General features: G+C 38.1%; 1 long non-coding RNA gene across 2 annotated transcripts in view; it reads left to right on the top strand.

Moving 5' to 3' along the window:
- Positions 1-20423, top strand: part of LOC124392040 — a 33939-nt gene extending 13516 nt beyond the window's left edge. The window contains exon 3 of one of the 2 annotated variants that reach the window (XR_006927093.1): positions 20361-20423. This is a non-coding gene — a long non-coding RNA (uncharacterized LOC124392040). Of the gene's footprint in view, positions 1-694; positions 1112-20360 lie in introns of those variants that run through there. The other variant, XR_006927094.1, reaches the window with a different exon arrangement.
- The last annotated feature ends 541 nt before the right edge of the window (positions 20424-20964 follow it).

Here is a 20964-nt window from a genome sequence, read left to right as displayed (position 1 = left end):
ATGCAACCATGCTCTACCTACAGTACACACACATACAAACACATGCTCAGTCACAATTCAACCAGTGTGTACTGTAGAGTATATGTCAAGTCAACCTTTGAATATATCTAATAGGTTGATTTTCTAATGTGTACATCTGATCCTACATGTTTACCCAGGCTGTTTATTCTGACACTTAGAATTCCAGTAAAAAAAATTACCTTATGAAAAGATTTGCATGTCCTCAAATATGTTGATGCCAAACCTTGGATCAATGCAGGAGAAGTTTATTCAGAATGCATTTGTTTTTTCAGTTTGGTGAATTTGTGCTAGTTATTTTATTTTTAATGACTCTTGATATTCTACATGTATTAACTGCAAAATAACTGTTTAACTTATAATAACAGTGCATATTGGTATAAAGAAAAAAGGCTAGTTAGTACCAAAAGTGTCTGAAATATTTTTATGTTTCCCATTAGCCACAGCACCTCACTGCAATGTGTCATGTGATTGTGTTCCTGATTCACATTTACATCTAATTAGCACTTGTTTAAAAACTTACTTTGCATCACACTCTTTGTATCACAATCTTGTGTCACATTCCATGTTCCAGGTTTTATTTATTGTTTATTTGCCTTGTTGATTAATGTTCTTTTTTCTTTTTTTTTCCTTTCCATGTTTTGCACCTCCACCTTAATTATGTGACTGTGTACAGTACGTACAGTGACATCATGAACAGGAGGCTATAAGGAAACGTGGTGGAGATGTCGCTATCTTCGATAGCGTAAGAAGTGCTCACAGGGATGCAGGGAGTGTGGCCTGAAGATTCAGCATCTTGTTCACTCAGGAAAACAGGGTTACATATGAACACTTTCTTCAGCTGCATCAACACTGCTTTGGGAACAAGTGTTCAATCATGACAGACTGACCAAGCCATACCTAGTGTGGATGGGCACAGCTAGGTCAAAGGACAGAGGGGTCAGGAGTGGCACAGAGGTCGAGGCTATAGAACCTGCAAGGGTCAGTGGGGTGGACCAGCCCACAGCATTGTAAATGTCTTGGAGGGAAACTCCAGAGGACAAGGCCTTAGTGGCTGCCACATTTCGAGTGGAGTGCACTCTGACCTCGAAGGAAGCGGGCAGACCAGAGGTCCCATAAGAGGAAGAAATAGCATCCACAATTTATCTGCCAAGGGTCTGCCTATTCGCAGGGAGACCTCTCCTCAGAGGGCCATAGCAGACAAACAGCTGCTCCAACTTCCTCCACAGTTCTGTTCTGCGGACGTATATGTCCAGTCCTTGCCCTACCCGGTCTGGGGAAGTGTAAGGCACTAGCCATGCCTGGGTTAAACTCGAGACAGGAAAGGCTCACGGAAAGGGCATGAAGGTCCCAACCCTCCTTAAATAGGAGTTTGCCAGTAGAAAAACAATCTTGACTGTTAAAAATCTTAAGGGCACTTCGGACAGGGGCTCGAAAGGAGGCTTAGACAAGGCCTCCAGAACAATGGCCAGGTCCCATACAGGCACTCTGGGTCGCACCCAAGGCCTCAGGGTACCACAGAGGAAATGTGTCACTAACAGGTTTTTTCCTTACTTCTCAGCAAGCGGAGCCAGATAAGCCGCAATAGCGGACACATAAACCTTTAGGTGGAAGGAGACAGCCCTTTGATGAACTGTTCTAAGATAAATCCCAGCACTGGGTCAACCGGGCAATTAACTGGGTCTAAGTTCACTACACACCATGTAGTGAACAGGCACCACTTTGCGGCATTCAACCACCTTGTGGAGGGAGCTCTGGATTGAAGAATGGTCTCTGCAACCTCGGCCAAGAGACCAGTGGCTAAGAGCTGTGCCCCCTCAGGGGCCACAGCCTCCACAACTTAGGTTGAGGGGGAAGCAAAGCTTCAAAGAGAGAAGGTTCCCCCTGGGAGGAATCTCCCAGGGAGGGTGTTTGAGAAGGTTTACCTTTTCTTCATAACTCCCAGGAGCAGCGCCACAGGGGAAAAGGCAAACAAGTGGAGCCTCGGCCACACCTGTACCATTGTATCCAGCACAAGAATCTGTCATGCCAGCTTGTAAAGGAGGCAAAAGCGCAGATGCCCCTTGTGGTTGATGTAGGAGACCACCGATGTGTTGTTGTTATGGCCCAGCAAATGATGGTCCCTTATGTCTGAGAGGAAATACTTAAATGCTAGCACGGCCAGCATCTCCAGGCAGTTGATGTGCCATAAGAGAAGGTGCCCTTTCCATAGACCTTGAGCGGAGTGGACCCTCATGACCACCCCCCAAACCGTAAGGTAGGCATCCGTCATTAGCATTATGCAGCGACACAGAGCCCCCAACACGGGGCCCTGTAACAGGAACCCGGGATCTTTTCAAATGTCTGAGAACCGAAATGCTCGCCGCGTGACCTTGATTGTGTGGAGTAGGTTGCCCTTTCAGGAGAACCCGCTGTTCCTGAGACACCACTGTAGGGGTCGCATGTATAGGGGGCCAAGTGGCACCACATTAGATGCAGCTGCCACCAGACCTAGCAGCCTTTGAAACTGCTTCATGGTGAGTAGCTGGCCTTCTCTTACATTCTTAACGGTCGTGTAGATAGACTCCACTCATGCAGGAGACAGCTGTGCCTGCATAACGTCCAAATCCCACACTACGTCTAGATAGGTGGTTCTCTGTACCAAAGAAAGTACACTATTCATGGCGTTTAGTCTTCCCCCCATTTCCTTCATATGGACGAGAACAACATCTCGATATCAGGTTGCCAGATGCTCTGATCAAGCTAATATCAACAGTCGTTGATATAGTTCAGTATGTAGATACCCCGGAGCCTCAGAGGAGCCAGAGCCACATCCACACACTTTGTGAAGATGCGGGGTGAGAGTGCAAGGCTGAACGGAAGGACCTGATATTAGTAAGCTTTGTTATGACAGCAATTCCAGAAAAATATTTTAAAAGCTAAACAATCCATCATGTCAAATAGTTGACAAAAAATAAATAAATCAAGTAATGCACATAGAATGAACCCTTGGATTGAGTATGTAAATATGAACAAAAGCGTTAAGGATTATATTGCATTTTTTGTCTTCGAAAACAGTCAGTGAAAATATGTCTCAAATGTTACAGACTGTGTGTGTGTGTGTGTGTGTGTGTGTGTGTGTGTGTGTGTGTGTGTGTGTGTGTGTGTGCGTGCGTGTGTGTGTGCGCACGCACATGTGTTTTATGACTATGAGCAAAGGCAAGAGACTCAGGTGCCTAATCTGGCATCGCCCTCCAGGCCTTGAACATGAGCGCCTATCAATCTCTCGCTGTCAGGATCATCCTGTGTTACACTCTCCAGCTCTGTTCTCCATCCTCCTTCTCTTCTCTGTAAATTCTCTATCCTGTCTTCACCTCTCCTTTCCTAATCTCTTCCCTTGTCTTGTTTGTGGTTTAAAGAATTTATTGAGATTTATGTTGCTCTTTTTGATCCCCATAGTTGACCAGTCATGATTATAATTTTATAACCTTTCTCAGGCCTGTGTCTGAACACACATATACACACTCACTCACTTTGTATTAGGTGCATAAATGTAGTACAAGGTAATAAAAAAATGATGTAAAATGAAATAGAAGAGCAAATAGCTTCTTAATGACCCACTGTATGATAACAGATAAAACCATCAGATAGGAAATGAAACCGCATTAAAAAGATTGAAGGCTATAATAATATACCTTTCATTCCATTAATGCATTCATGTGCAATGTGTTTTAATAGAAATAAAAGTGATCTTTGGATATAGGCATAACAAAAGTGCAAATTGAGAAAGAAATTGAGGCAAACAAATGCGGAGGTGAGGACCTGAAACGCAGACCGATGAAAGAACATGCTTGCAAACTACTTCACTCACAAATGTTCTGCAGCTTCTGGCTCTAATGAAGTCGACATATCTGCTCTCATTAAAGCACTCAAATGCTGGGAATGTGGAGACTTTGTCCTAGATTTGTCTTCCCCAAGAGGAACATGAGGTTGGTCTTAAGAGATGCTGTCATGAGAACACAGAGATGCTGTAGCACTGTATGTCAGCAACATCTAAAAATATGAACAGTCAAACAGTTCTGCTGTAATCATCAAGTAAGGCTAAGAATTACTATACCTATAATTGAAGGGAAAAATGACAGATTTTTTTTTTTACAAGGAGAGGAAATCAAAAGGATGCAGTGATGCTTGGTGCAGTTGGAGAATTCGGAGATCATCACTGTAATTGAAAAATTATGGATGTAAATAAATGTCAGTTGAACCAGACTATGAGCAGAAAATAAATAGTTTGACTGACAGTATATCAGGGGAACATATATTTTCTTTACATTTAATGGTCAAGGAATTGAGTACATCTACCACAGGAGGGCTAGCAGATTGATTGATGGATCAATTGATTGAGTTGTACCCTTATTCATTTATTAATCTATTTATTTTTTTGTTGTTTAATTTGATTGGTTTCCTCTCTTGTAGCAAAATACCTCAAACAAAAAAGAAAAAAAAATGTTTGTATTAATTATATTGATGATTCACAAAAACTAAACGTTTTATTTGGTATGTAATGATAATCGGAATACCTTCATGGTGAAGCAAGTTTTGTTCTGAGGTGTTGCTTTTCTGCTTGAGTTGAGAGCACTATATTTTAATCTTCAATAACGATTCTCTCTCTTACAAAATTGTCCTGCTTGAGCACAGATTCGTCTTGCTCACAAAACTGAATGCATTCACACATAAATTTGCTTTTCTTTGCCTGTGGAAAACGTGCATGCAGAGACCAATTTCTCTTCCTTTCAAGTCTTTTTTTTTATTATTTGTCAGTGAAATAACAATGCCAAAGCCACTCAACCAACGGAGTTTGTTACAAGAGTAAGAAGAATGGTTGTGTTTGTGTATACACGTTCCAAAAGATCCCATTAATTTACCTTTTCTCTTTGTGACTGAGCAAGACAAGCCTAATGCACGCAAATGATGAATTTAAACACAAGCAAAAAGATCAAATTGGCTAATATTTTTAGTCCAGCCACTGCTACATGATTGTTCATTTGGCAATGAACTGATTGCCCTTCCTGTCAATACTTGAGCACATCCTGTTCCATTAATTCCAATTACTTTACGAGATAGCTGTCATTTGACATGTTTAATAAGAAGCTAGTCAGATAATTTAAGTTGCAAAGTGTTTTGTTTCAGATTTGTTATTTAATTGGTCAGAGTTCATTAAAGTTTCTCAGAGTTTTTGAAAAAAAAATAGATTTATCTTTGCAGGTTCAAAGACAAATTCTATTAGTTAATATTAATTAGAATGATAACTAAGTAAGATTAATTGTGCATAGAGAAATTTTTATCTGAACATACACATGCACACACACTTGAGCAGGACATTTTGCACCTCATTTACATTACATTTAGGATATTGCATTTATGGTATTTGGCAGATTTCCTTTTGGGGTTTACAGCTTTTGATCATAAAGGCCCAGCAGTGGCAGGTTGGTGGTGCTAGGAATGAAACTCACAACCTTCCAATCAGAAGGTTAATGTATTCTCAAGTATTCAGATTTTGAGGTCCAACATCTTAACCACTGGGCTACCAATTCCCTTCTCTTTATGCGAGAAACATACTGTATACACAGAAAGCTGTAAGAGATCAAGACTAGATGTACTGTATCCAACCAGCTCTCCTCCGTAATATGATAAACACACACACTCGTGGAAATTTTGCCATGTTTCATGGTTACAGTTTATCCTTTTTGTTTTTCTATTTGTCTTTCTGTGGCTACTTCTCTTTATTCTAGATGTTGATTGAACCAATAGGCAGTTTATTATAAAAATGTGCAGCCTTTAAATGTCAGCGATATCCTGATATTTGCCTACCTGTTCCCATTTATTTTGTCTTGTACATTACAGAATGTAGACACACATAATGAAAAACATGCATACACATAGAATAAATAGAATAAATAGCTTCCCAAATTATTTTTTCTCAAATGCTCACACCATATGTTTAAAGCTGTGTGTTGATAGTAAGAGGCAGATGGATGGAATAGCATTTTTATAAAAAAGAGAAAGAAAGAAAAAAAAATCAACAGCAAAAACAACAAAGGAGAAGCCTAAACAATGACAACTCCAAATTAAATTAAGGTCACACAAATTTAGAGTATCAAAAACAAAAGAGAGTTCACTATTTTAATACCCAAGAATAATTAATAGCAGTTGCTATTAGCACACACACACACACACACACACACACACACACACACACACACACACACACACACACACACACACACACACACACCCACACACACACACACACACACACAGTGCATTTAATGGTATAATGGCAAATTCATCCTGCAGGAAGTAACAAGAGCTCAAACACAAAGAGACACATCGATTTAATTCTCTTTCCTGTATTAATGTCCTACACACACACACACACACACACACACACACACACACACACACACAAATAACAGCTTCCAGAGACAAGAGCAGGAAGGAGGCGGACAGTGAAAGTGGAAATCTTAGATTAACATTAACATGCAGCAAGGTTATAGGAAACGCAATGTGTAATAATGGCCGTTTACAATGTTAAGTCAAGGGGGAATATAGGGCATGTAAAAGCCACAACAAAAAAATAGCTGGTTGCACCCAAAACGCTAGAGCCAGCTCTGAGAATTAAACAGTTTAGACTATAAAACAAGTTTCAAGAACTTTAACAACAATGAAAAAAATGGCACCCTCTTCCTTTTGACCTAAGAAGATATATTTTCTTATAGAAATATCTTTGGTTGTGAAGTCTTGCATTTCTTATTTTTAACTATTAGCTACTATTAGAAAGAGCTGTGAGCATAGCGAGCACATGGACTTTTGAAGGTCTATTACTGTTGGTAATTTTTAAATACATTTAACAATTATATTTCAATCAAGTTACAGTATGTACCTGAAGTTCCTGAAGAGATGTTGCTCATTATGCAGATTGTATTGAAGAACCATTATAACATAATTGCAGTATTTATTTTATACATGTCTATTGTTAATTAAGATAACAATAATCTGCTTGTCAAAATATACCCGTATTTTTGTAGACAGCAGTTGTTTTTTCCCTTATGAAACACGCACTTTATCAGTGTAAATACATACACGGATTATGGACCGTCAAACATAATTGATTACATTGAAATAGTTGCTGAACACAGATTATTATGTGCTGATTATTGATGTGTTGTAAGAGTAAAGTATTTTCACCTGTTTTCTTTAATACACACTGCTATTGAATTGCAGTAGACTCACAGAGATCCTATACATTGATTAGGCTTTGAGAGGGGAAATAAATGGCTTTGAGAGGGGAATAAATGGAAGACCATTTGGGGCACTATAAATTATGCATATGTAGAGGCTAATTAAAATCCTGTCCCTCTTTCAGAAAATATGCTTAACAAGGGGGTGATTGTCTATATAAATGTCTTGCCTTAATCCCAAACCTTTAGGAACATGTGCCACATATGGGAAAGAGAAGAGAAGCGAGGAGAAATGGTTAAAGAATTTAAAGATTATGCTGTAAAAATTTTATAGGTGTTAAATTTATGTATCTGATTCCATATATGTAGCCACAAAACTATAATTAATAAATAATGCCATGGCTTACATTCACTTTCAGGTCCCCTACTACCTTTTATTATAGAAGCAGATGCTTTTTAAATTGATCTGGGCTTTGTATTCTCCCAGTACCATTGGGAAACCTGTTATCTATGTCACTGTGTACTCTCAAAAATAAAAGCATTAAACTCCACTTGTCCTTGGGGTGGTGCCATCAAGGGTAAATCTTTTGCACCTTCAGTAGTGCAGAAAAGGGAATGCTATGTATCTTTAATTATCTTCTCTGGCAATGCTTTAAAGGTATCAGTGTTCCTTTAGGTCCAATTATGTAACTTGGAAAGATTGCATATGCTTCTTCTTCAAGCTTGTTAACACCAAGAAAAAAATGAAGATGTTGTAAATAAGGAGTTATTAGATAGAAAATGGCTTTTGAGTTGGTAGCCCAAATTACATTATTGGCTCAAAAGTGTGAGTGTGTTAGGTCTTCATAGCATCATGAAGAAACAAATTAAAAAGAAAACCCAGCTTGAGTCTTAAGCATATGTTATAATATGGTAGAGTCAGGATGGAAAGGGAGATACTATGCTATCATAAATATTGTTTTTTTAAAATTAGTATAGCATATTAATTCAGTATTAAATCTACAACATTTAGTGTGGTTTATAAAACTAGAGCAAGGCAAACAAGTTAAATTGATGAGATAATAGATAATGCATACCATTGTATATACAATATTAAGCACCTATTTCAGAATTATTAAGAGAAATGAGAAAACGTCTCCAGGTTACGTAAGTAACCACGGTTCCCAGAGGGAACAAGATGCTGATTCAACAATGCTTTGAGAACGCTTCCACGATGCCCACGTTCTGAATCACATGTGTAAATAGTACAATGGAAAGTGTAACATCACCAGCAGGGCGAAGTCACAACCAGGACGCTATAAACCACACATGAAGTAAAACCAGCGCTAACTTCTGAAAATAGAAGGAAGCCCTGCATGGATGCCAGCAGTGTGGCATGGAGACACAGTGCATCGTTCAGCAGGGTGGACCAGCTCGCAGCGTTGCAGATGTCTTAGAGGGAAACTCCAAAAAACAAAGCCTTAGAGGCTGCCACATTCCGAGTCGAGTGACCCCAAAAGTAACAGGGAGACCAGAGGACCCATAAGGATGAAATAGCTTCCCTCTATGCCTGGAGTAAATTCCAAGCCAGAAGATCCCCTACTCTCCTGAGAGAGGAGATTTCCAAGAGAAACACAATCTTAACTGTAAGGTACCTCAAAGGCACCTTGGTCAATGGCTGAAACGGAGGCTCAGACAGGGCCCTAGATCATACCGTGGAGAAAACATGTCTCCAATGGGTTCTTACCCAGCGACTACCCCACAAGGGGGGCATGACAGGCTGCAATAGCAGACATGTAAACCTTCAGGGTGAAAGGAGCCAATTCGTTTGGGAACTGTTCTTGAAGAAATTCCAGCGCTGTGCCAACCGGGCAGTTAACTGGATCCAAATGGTGCAGATCGCAGATCTCAGCGTACAACCTCCTCATGGAGGGAGCTCTGGATTGGAAAATGGTCTCTACCACCTCAGTGGAAAGACCGGAGGCCCCTCAGGGGCCACAGCAACAGTTTCACCAGCTCTGGGGGGAGGTGAACTATTGTGTCCCCTGCCGGAGAGAGAAGATTCCACTTTAGAGGAACCCCCTAGGGAAGGTGTTTGAGATGGGCTACTAGGTCCACAAACCATGGTCTGCCTGGCCACCATGATGCCACCAGGAGGTATGAAAGTGGCAGGGTTAACAAACCAGCTCTTTGAGGGTGCCGGGGTGAGGCGGGCAATGTATACTGAAGTGCACACTGAGAGCCAGGTCTGTCGCACAGTGGAGCTCTCGACGTTCCTGACTGCCGAACGTGTCTCCCACGTCTTGCTCCAGTAGCAGGTCGGTCTGATAGGCTTAAAACACAACCACAACCTGCAGCATAAGCTATGCCACCAGCACTATGGTAGTTCAATGGGGCTTGGTGGGTAGCGTTGGGGTTTTTGAGATGATGGAGCACCCAGGGAGAGATAGCTAGCCAGCATCTCTGCACCCCAGGGAAACGTCCCATAACCACACTCTATAAGTCCAACTATAATAGCATATAGCGACACCTTAAGACTGAAGAGGCGGGCAGAGTACGCCTTAGCCCAAGACCTGGAAACCTCGGTGTGCAGGGTCGCAGAAAGCCATCGTCAAGCTTACTAGACGGACAAGCTTTCTGCTGATTGGCCAGCCTATCTATATCAAGCTTGGCTATAACTTGGGTCACCACCCTGAACAGCTCCTGGCTGATGTCTCGCTAACCTCACCAACCTCCATGCTCCGCTCCCAAGCAAGCAACACACTGAGTGCTTACACTTCATGCTTGCTTTTATTTTAATTTATTTACTTTTTATTTGTATTTTTTTTTCTTCTGACATTAACCACTTACCATAGACACATACAAATATAGAGCCCTTCATGAACAAGCAGAAGCTAGCACTGGTTTTATTCCATGTGCGTTTTACAGCTTCCTGTTCGTGACGTCACCCAGCCGGTGAAGGCCCGCTTTCCATTGGACTAATTTCACAATTAATTCAGAGTGTGGACTCTGGAAGCGTTCCCAAAGCGTTGTTGATGCAGTTCCAGTTTCTGAAGGGGAACCCTAACCCTACCCTGCTAATTTTCTGCATTTCTCCAACTAATAAACTGTCATTTACAGCTATTATCACTCTGCTGTATCACAGTTCACAATGCTTCATTCTGACCTGTTCATATGATGCTATTAATTGATTTATTTATGCATTATTAGGGTTGGATTTAGCTGTTGTATAACAGATTAGCTGCATGAACAAATGTATCAAGGGAAAGTGCATGTGTGTATTTGTGTCTCGATATGTTGCTACAGAACCTACAGCTGGACCATATTTTGAGGTATAATGAAAGTGTAGGGTCACACATGCTCGCTCAGCAGATTTTGCTCTGTTTCCTTCTAGCTTCTTAATGCTGACTCAACAACATACATGAACACACCCCACAGAATGTTAGAGAGAAAGAAGAAAAAGAAAGATGGAAATCCTCATGGTGCATTTCGTTCTTTTATTATGTAAAATTGTTGTTTTAACAAATATCTCTAAGTTTGCCAGGGGGTAGGCAATTTACTGTTTGTGTGTGTGTGTGCACGAGGGCATGTTTGTAATGATAAGATAATTAAAAATGTTTTGCACATGATGGCAATTTAGTCCCAATATGACTACATATTAAATTCACTAATTCTAGACATGTACCACATTTTCCTTCAAATCAAGAGACAGCTTTTCAGAAAACAAGGTGCCGTGTAGCTGAATGTTTTATAACAGCTGTCTCACAAGATCTTTTTCTGTTTTTCATCTATGATTAATTGTATTTCTGCTCCTCAGCACTGCGGGGTATGAGAGTATACAGAGCATTGTAAAATAGGTTTTTATAGGAAATCTGTTGATGTAATAGCTTAGAACATAGCCACAGTGTTTGTGATTGGCTGGCTAGAGTGAGATTATTCTTTATAAAGAGACTAAAATATTTAATTGCATTCCAAAATGCGATCCTGATACTATAAAGACATGTCGAAAGTTAGGTGGATTGACGAAGTTAAAGTGCCGATAAGTGAACATATGCATAGTGCTCTGTGATTGATTAGAGTGCCACCAAGGTATTCACTGTGAATACTCTAAGAGTTTAAGTATCATGATCAAAATATTTTTTTAGCTTTATATAAACTAACAAATTATCAACATTTGGGTACTACTTGTAATTTTTAAATTGAAATAAAACCAGTGCAGTGTCAGCATTAAAGATAAACATGGATCAGTCGAGTAAAGAGTGATGATGTAGCTCTGGTTTGTCAAATAACAGGAAATGAATTTGAGAAACTGACATGAATGATGCTTACGATTAATGATCATTGTTTTTTTTTTTTACTTATAAACTTTGATAAAGTAAGGGGTAAATATATTTATTTACTACAATGTAATTAAAATTATAATTGTAGACAGTATAGTGATTAATGATGGTGAGTCACTCTTTATATACAGTATTATGCATTTGGAGCTGCAACCTTGTAGGTTCCCTTTTAGGAACTTAAGCTGCGTCGGAACGCTTTGGGAACACGGCCGCATTATCCATGCTCTGAAATAATGTGTGCAATTAGTCAAAATTTGAGCTCTCTCCGGCGAGGTGACGTCACGACCAGGAAGTATAAAACGCACATGGAGTAAAGCTGGCACCATCTTATGTTTGTTCACAAAGTGCTCTGTGTGAAATTAAATGTTGTTTGTCTGTCTGTTAAAAAATATATATACAAACCCCATTCCAAAGAAGTTGGGACACTGTACAAATTGTGAATTAAAAAAGGAATGCAATGATGTGGACATTTCAAATTTCAATATTTTATTCAGAATACAACATAGATGACATATCACATATTTAAACTGAGAAAATGTATAATTTTAAGGGAAAAATAAGTTGATTTTAAATTTCATGGCATCAACCCATCTCAAAAAAGTTGGGACAAGGCCATGTTTACCACTGTGTGGCATCCCCTCTTCTTTCTATAACAGTCTGCAAACATCTGGGGACTGAGGAAACAAGTTGCATTTGGGGAATTGGTGATCCTCTGCCCATCTTGACTTCTGAGAGACATTGTCACCCTGAGAGGCTCTTTTTATACCCAATCATGTTGCCAATTGACCTAATAAATTGCAAATTGGTCCTCCAGCTGTTCCTTACATGTGCATTTAACTTTTCCGGCCTCTTATTGCTACATGTCCCAACTTTTTTCTGGAATGTGTAGCTCTCATGAAATCCAAAATAAGCCAATATTTGGCATGACATTTCAAAATGTCTCACTTTTCTTACTCTCAACATTTGATATGTTATCTATATTCTATTGTAAATAAAATATAACTTTGAGATTTGTAAATTATCGCATTCCTTTTTTATTTACAATTTGTACAGTCCCCCAACTTTTTTGGAATTGGTTTGTACATTTGAAGGTTTGTTTGGGAGCAGAGCACGCTAAGTCGGCTTTCGAAGGAGCTAACTGTCAGCACTGCACTCGCATGTCCATTGCGCTCACATGTTTGCAATTTCCTTACAAACCCGAAAGCGAGGAGCTCCTGGAGGTTGTGACAGGTGCCGTAGACGAACTAGGTATAGCTTGGCCAGCCGATGAGCATAAAGCCCCTCCATCCAGTAAGCTCGACAATCGCTTTTTGCTCCCGGCGTCACAGCCTCTATGTCGGGGTCTGTGGTCTGAAGAACAAAAAAAAAAAAACACATTCTTAATTATTTGCATTTCATTTGCTAAGCAAACCTTTTTTTTGTTTGTTTGTTTTTTTCTTCACGATATGAAGTGACATTTTTGAGCCAGTTATTTAAACAGTTTACATGTTTAAATAACACATTGTGTACATAGCACAGTGCAAACACCCATAGTTCTTGATGACAAACAAGGCAGGCACTTTTACTTACTCAAGTACAAAAAAGTTATTATTTATAGTGTGAGAAAATCCCACTCAAACAAGCCTATTCAATTAAAAATTCAGTCTTTAGCAATGATGTAAAACAAAATTGATATAGTTTTTATCTGAGAATATCTTGAATTCTTGCATGAACATAATTTTCCTCAAAATTTAACTCTTTCACATTGTTCTGATAAAATAGTTGGGTGGTCAATGAATACCGGGTCAGTTTTTGAAACCGTTAATTCTGAAAAAGAAAAAGAAAAAAAAAAAAAGACAAACTACATCAAAGATTACATCAAATCAAAAAGTTATTCAAAATGTATTTTTGATTAGAAATACAGTTTGCATAAAGATGTCTACATTCTAGCAAGCACACAGTTTGTTTAAGTTGCTTACACGTTTAAATCGTCCTAAACTAGACATTTACCCAAAAGAATAAATCAGTCATAATGTTAATGATCACTGATTATTTTAGCACTGATATTAAAGTGAACATAGATCAGTCAAGTAAAGAGACCATGATGAGGCTTCTGTATAAATGCTGTATCTGATAATGTGATATGGTAAATTTTGGACAAATCTTTAAATGAAGTTTTCTTCCTTTTACACTTTTGGGGGTAAGATGGTTTTTAAAGGCTAGAACTTTCCAAGAAAAATTATTTCTATGCAAAAAATCCAGGAGTTTTTAGAAATATATAGGTATTAGAAAATGCCACTGCATCAATGTTATATTCTTCACACCTATGTTTCTAGGATAAACTTCAGACCCACTGACCAGGATAAACTTATTACTAAAAAAAGAGAATGATTAAGATATGGTAAAAATATAAATGTCATCATAATAACAGAAGTACTGTATGATTCTAAGAAAAAAAAAGCTATGTTTTACAACACAAAATACAGAATTTTCTAAAAAAAAAAGGGACATCACTCCAGGATGAATGGATGCACCAATATATTTAAGAAATGAGGGTTAAGGTTTCCCAAAGTACACGTTTTGACTGCTGATTAACTCAAGGGTTTTTCGTATTATTGTCATTCCCCCATTCTACAAGCACTTCTACAAATTTTAGCTGTGTTGTCTTGGTGACCGGAGCCCCACTTCAACAGTAATTGGGACTCTTTGTACTGAGTGGGTAACCTGTTAACCCTGGGGATCAGACATCCCCAATAGCACATTAAGTGCTTCTCAGCTAGCATGATTAGGGCACTTGACCTCTTTACTGCAGAAAAAGACAAATTGACAGATAGAAAAAAAAAGCAGGAAAAGAAGGAACCAAAAAAAAGGCAAATTAAACTTATTAAACAAAACAAAATTCCAACAACAATCAAAAAATGTATTTAAGATTTTTTTAATTACTGCTTTGGTTTTTACAGATGAAATATAAAATAATAATAATAATAAAAAAAAACATGACCAATGCATACACATAGATGGGCAGATTTATCGATTATTTAACAGTTTTTATAGGAGTCTCCAGTGCCAATGCTTTGTAATCAGTAAGACATGAACTTTAACAGTTGGTATCCTGGCCAGGAAAGTAGAGTAGTAGTAGTAGTAGTTGTAGCTGTAGTACAGTTGAGAGAAAGAGAAAGATTAAAACATAACATTAAACACCACTATAAATAGAATGCCATTTACTTTAATGAGACATTAAGTGAAATTGTAATTTAATTAGAGCATGAGTGACTCCCACATTTTTATAAAGATATAGAAAGAAATAGGGCTTAATTTCTGCATGTAATGAGCCCTAAAAAATAGTGTAATTTATATCAGACCTAGAGATTAGATTCAAGAGTTCAACCATGCAACTATGCAAAGGATGCCATCAGCAGTATAAACACCAAACAGCTCAAAACCTAGTCAAATATCTGGAACAGTGTCAGTGTGAAACTATAAGTCAAAGAAGAGTTATCAGGCTTCAGACAGGGAGGATATGTTGGCTGAGTATCTCCTCACTGTCAGATGTACAGAACAGGGACAGATAATGAGCAGGTACAGGCACAGTGCCCACGGCCTTGTCTTTGAAAAGAGCACACAGAGAAACAGCTGGCTGTCCAGAGACCGTGTGAGCAGTGCAAAAACTCATGCCAGATTTCCCTGCGAATTCCAAACTTGCATTTTGGAACATTTTAAAATCTCACCTCTGAAAAAAAAAATGTTTTCATTGGGGGGAGAAGTTGTGGTTTCTTTTTATTTTGAATGTGTTGAGTACATTTCCATAAAATTCAGAATATTGCCGTTTAGTCCTATCATAGTCCTTTGATATCATCTTGTTTGGAACAATGTTGGTCAGCGATCACCAGAGATCACCAAGTGAAACGTATTAATTTTTAATACACTTTATACATGTAATGAGTTGAATCCTAATTTATACCAATGAATCTCTCCTATTAAAAACAATAATCAAACAAATTTGATTAGTTACCAGTGCTAGTCATTGTATGCGAACATTGTCAGACATTTTCAATCTTCTATTTCGAACCCAAAAAGAGGGGTTTAAAGAGATTGGTGCTTTTAATCAAGAAATATTGGGTCAAAACCTGAACACTGTCTTTAAAGATCACTTAGACAGAGCTATGTACATCTCATTTATGAAAAGAACATAAGAAAAAATAGGGAAAATCGCAAACTGCTGTATGTTCAGCTAGTATGTAGTTTCAGTAGTTTGTTTAGCTCAGATCTAATTAGCCCACAAGGAGAATAGCATAATTTCTTACATGACCTCTTTTCCCAAGACTTGCATCTCCCTTATTACATACATGGAAATGGTACATACTTTTATGAAGTAAAACATTAAATATGGAGCATAACTGCATGAACAGAGTTGCATTACAGCTCAAAATAAGTTGATTATTTTAACAATATGGAGACAAATGTAGTGACTGTTTGAAATCATTTAAAGGTGATATACTGTATGAATTTAGAAAGAATGTATGGAACCAGTACTGTACCAATGTCATTCATATCATTAGTTCTGCCTGTGATGAGAAAAATACCAATAAAGCCGAATTGACTTGACTATGGTGGTTTTCTTTATGATTTCTTTAGCTCATACTACTGCTAGCAGTGACTGGTTATATTCTGGTAAACCATATGCATATGTTTATTACCTTATAAATACAGGGAGTGCAGAATTATTAGGCAAATGAGTATTTTGACCACATCATCCTCGTTATGCATGTTGTCTTACTCCAAGCTGTATAGGCTGGAAAGCCTACTACCAATTAAGCATATTAGGTGATGTGCATCTCTGTAATGAGAAGGGGTGTGGTCTAATGACATCAACACCCTATATCAGGTGTGCATAATTATTAGGCAACTTCCTTTCCTTTGGCAAAATGGGTCAAAAGAAGGACTTGACAGGCTCAGAAAATTCAAAAATAGTGAGATATATTGCAGAGGGATGCAGCAGTCTTAAAATAGCCAAGCTTCTGAAGCGTGATCATCGAACAATCAAGCGTTTCATTCAAAATAGTCAACAGGGTCGCAAGAAGCGTGTGGAAAAACCAAGGCGCAAAATAACTGCCCGTGAACTGAGAAAAGTCAAGCGTGCAGCTGCCAAGATGCCACTTGCCACCAGTTTGGCCATATTTCAGAGCTGCAACATCACTGGAGTGCCCAAAAGCACAAGGTGTGCAATACTCAGAGACATGGCCAAGGTAAGAAAGGCAGAAAGTCGACCACCACTGAACAAGACACACAAGCTGAAACGTCAAGACTGGGCCAAGAAATATCTCAAGACTGATTTTTCTAAGGTTTTATGGACTGATGAAATGAGTGAGTCTTGATGGGCCAGATGGATGGGCCCGTGGCTGGATTGGTAAAGGGCAGAGAGCTCCAGTCCGACTCAGGCGCCAGCAAGGTGGAGGTGGAGTACTGGTTTGGGCTGGTATCATCAAAGATGAGCTTGTGGGGCCTTTTCGGGTTGAGGATGGAGTCAAGCTGAACTCCCAGTCCTACTGCCAGTTTCTGGAAGACACCTTCTTCAAGCAGTGGTACAGGAAGAAGTCTGCATCCTTCAAGAAAAACATGATTTTCATGCAGGACAATGCTCCATCACACACGTCCAAGTACTCCACAGCGTGGCTGGCAAGAAAGGGTATAAAAGAAGAAAATCTAATGATATGGCCTCCTTGTTCACCTGATCTGAACCCCATTGAGAACCTGTGGTCCATCATCAAATGTGCGATTTACAAGGAGGAAAACAGTACACCTCTCTGAACAGTGTCTGGGAGGCTGTGGTTGCTGCTGCACGCAATGTTGATGGTGAACAGATCAAAACACTGACAGAATCCATGGATGGCAGGCTTTTGAGTGTCCTTGCAAAGAAAGGTGGCTATATTGGTCACTGATTTGTTTTGTTTGGTTTTGAATGTCAGAAATGTATATTTGTGAATGTTGAGATGTTATATTGGTTTCACTGGTAAAAATAAATAATTGAAATGGGTATAAATTTGTTTTTTGTTAAGTTGCCTAATAATTATACACAGTAATAGTCACCTGCACACACAGATATCCCCCTAAAATAGCTAAAACTAAAAACTACTTCCAAAAATATTCAGCTTTGATATTAATGAGTTTTTTGTGTTCATTGAGAACATGGTTGTTGTTCAAATTAAATCCTCAAATAAAATTAATCCTCAAAAATACAACTTGCCTAATAATTCTGCACTCCCTGTATATATATAGTGCCATTGCCACCATAATGAGCCACTGTAACATGACATGGATTTTACACGTCTCTGGAACTCTACTGGAGGAATAAACATCATTGTTCCAACGGAATTGTTTAGAGTTTTAATCAGTGTTGTGCTAGTTACTAAAAAATAGTAACTAGTTACAGTTACTCGTTACTTCATTCAAAAAGTAACTTAGTTACTTTGTTGATTACTTACACCAAAAAGTAATGCGTTACTGTTAAAAGTAACTTTTTAGTTACTTTTTTAAAGAACCGTCTTGAATGTTCCTATTAATGCCCTTTTATGCTTTATGGTCTATACAAACACAATACTGACTTAAACACAAAGTAATTTTTAAACACTATTTTATTTACAAGGATTTCTGAAATAAATAACAAAACAAGCTGAATAATATATTCACAATCAAAAACTAAAGTGGCTTCTGCTGTTGTGTTGAGCTATTAAAAATGTTCCTTTCACAGCTGAAGTATGAAAACTATCAGCAATGTAGAACAGAACACCGGGTTAGCTTCTAGCTTCTAGCTTCTAGTTTCTAGCATGTGGTTCCTGGAGGAGCTTCAACAGATTGGAGTTGTTGTTTATCGCAGTACGCAGTAAGACACAGCTTACATCCACCAATCCTACAATGCATCTTCTTCCTGTTTACAGTGGTTCATCCACCAATCCTACAATGCGACGCTGCTGTAAGTAAGTTAGGCTGTAGTCTACACTTCAGCCAAAATTAATTTATTTAAAAAAGTAACGGGTAACGCACCATACGGTAACGGCAACGAAGTTACTTTATTTTTAAAAGTAACACATTACAGTATTAGTTACTATTACTATTTACGCGTTACTGCCCAACACTGGTTTTAATGATACGTACTCTAAAGCCTTACTACAATTAAATTAGCTGGGGGTCCTCTTTCCAAACATATACTGGCCCAACTGACATTTATTGTCAATGCCATTCAGGCATTAGTTGTTACCTGTGACAGAAGAATAAAAAAATGGAAGGAAAAATGTCAAAGACATGCAAAAAATTGTAAAAATTCTAACACAAACAGCTTGTTTTACAATCTTTGGCTCATTCCTGGTAATGGAGAAACTGGCAATTTTAATTAATATTGCACATGAGCTTGGTGTGCAACACAGCATCAGGATGGTGATGGAGTGCACTTTCAGCCAAGCATTTATAATGACATTTAATATAACTTAAACACAAAGAAATAACCTGCCAAAAAACCAAAAAGGTCAAGCACACACACTGTTTCGACGAAGTGTGTAAAGCACAGAATCAGTCAACCAAATTATTACAGACTTATTAAAGTCAGTTCGCTAGCATTTAAAAAAGAAAAACAATAATGGATTAAAGTGTAAGTGTACCAGACCTCAGAGTGGAGTCATGTGACTTTAGCTGGAGGTGGAAATGTCACTTCCAGCTCTCTTGGAACAGAATTAACCAAGGGCTGAGAAAAGCCATTAAAATAACATTTCTAAAACTGTTACCAGATCCTAACTTACACTTAATAAAAGACAGCAACTATTTCTAATTCCTAAGGAAAACAAAAAGACCTCAGAAAGTCACAGAATGTTTTAAAAATGCAAATATGCAATACGATTTAAATACCTTTTAGTTATTTAATTGCTATGATTCAAAACATCTTCACTAAAATTCAATTTTCTGTTTTTAGAAGAGCATTTAGGAAGATCACAGCATGCACTAATGGAACATTACATTCCTCTATGATAGATGAAAAACGCTTCTCATTTTCTTTAAATTCTAAGCATACTTAATTAAATCTCTATCTCTGTATGGAGTAGGACTGTTTATAGCCCAGAACTCATATGGTTGAAGCTGGTTTGCTCCACACTCAGAAGAGTTTCAAAGTATGACACATTTTCTATGCATATCTCATTTTTGGAAACTGAAAATAGGTAGTTTTGTTTTTACTGTAGCTAAAAGAACTTAGCAGAAATTAATGTCATAATTACTTACTAAACAGTGTATTCTGTTTAATGTTCTTTTTGTTAAAGTCTTTATTATTCTCACTAATTTACTAAAGTGTAACACCCAAGCTGGTGAGCGACTAATAACATTCAAAATCACATGGGGCATGTTTATGGCAGTTAATGACAGTTAATGATGGCAATGTTCCTCAGGGTTTAATTTTTTAGCGTGCCATACTTTCTCGAATGTAGTCTGTTTAATTTTTTCTCTCCCTTTTTAATGGTATTTCCCTTTAAGAACTTTATTTACATCCTGGACTTGTGTATTTTTCTCACTGGGCTGGAGTATGATTCCACCTAATGTAAAATGTGTGCAGGTGCCAGATTTTATAATCTTTTTCATTCTAGCCTGTGAAACTCATTAGCTACCTAATTGCAATTCGAGGCAAATCAAAACTGTAGCACTTAGCAAGGGAGCCGTCGGTTTATTTGACTGAATTAGTATTAATATAGTCTTGGTTTACAGTTTGCAAGGGTGTTTTTGCATTGATATGCGAAGCCAGGCTGTGAATGCTTGCTAATGGTGTTTAATGTTGTCTCACATTAATCAGCCCAGAATATGACTGACCCACTGGGAACTCTTCCGAGCCATTCCTATTACCACTCAAGAATTGATCGCCACTTATCTCCTTTCAGGTCAGCTCATCTTTGTTCATTTTTAATCACATGCATGTATGTTTGTTTATCTCCACTCCATTCATTTACACTTATCTCCATTTATCTCCACCTACCTTTAGAAATCTTTTATTTCCACACAGCTCCACTCATCCCTATTAACTGCAGAATTACTCATGTTCATTTTTAGTAATCTCCACAAATCTCCAATCACTAATCATCTGAACATTTCCAATGTCAATCATGTCTTTTCATATCATTTAACTTCTTATCTACTGTATTAATCTCCACTCATCTTCACTCCTCTCCAGTCACCTCTAAACATGTCCTCTCATATCTAGTTATACCTATTAAACTTTTCTTACTGTATATTTATATATATTTTTATCTACAATAATATCCTCTGATTTCCACCAAAATCCACTCTCATTTCTCTATTCACCTCAATTAAAAATCTACTCATCTCCAATAATATCTATTAACCTCAACTCTGTGATTGTTTTCCTTCAATCACCTTTATTTATGTAAACGTATTTCCTC

Source organism: Silurus meridionalis, chromosome 10 (genome assembly GCF_014805685.1).
Source record: "Silurus meridionalis isolate SWU-2019-XX chromosome 10, ASM1480568v1, whole genome shotgun sequence".
In the NCBI taxonomy this organism is placed as follows: domain Eukaryota; kingdom Metazoa; phylum Chordata; class Actinopteri; order Siluriformes; family Siluridae; genus Silurus; species Silurus meridionalis.
This window is presented reverse-complemented; position numbering and strand designations above follow the sequence as displayed.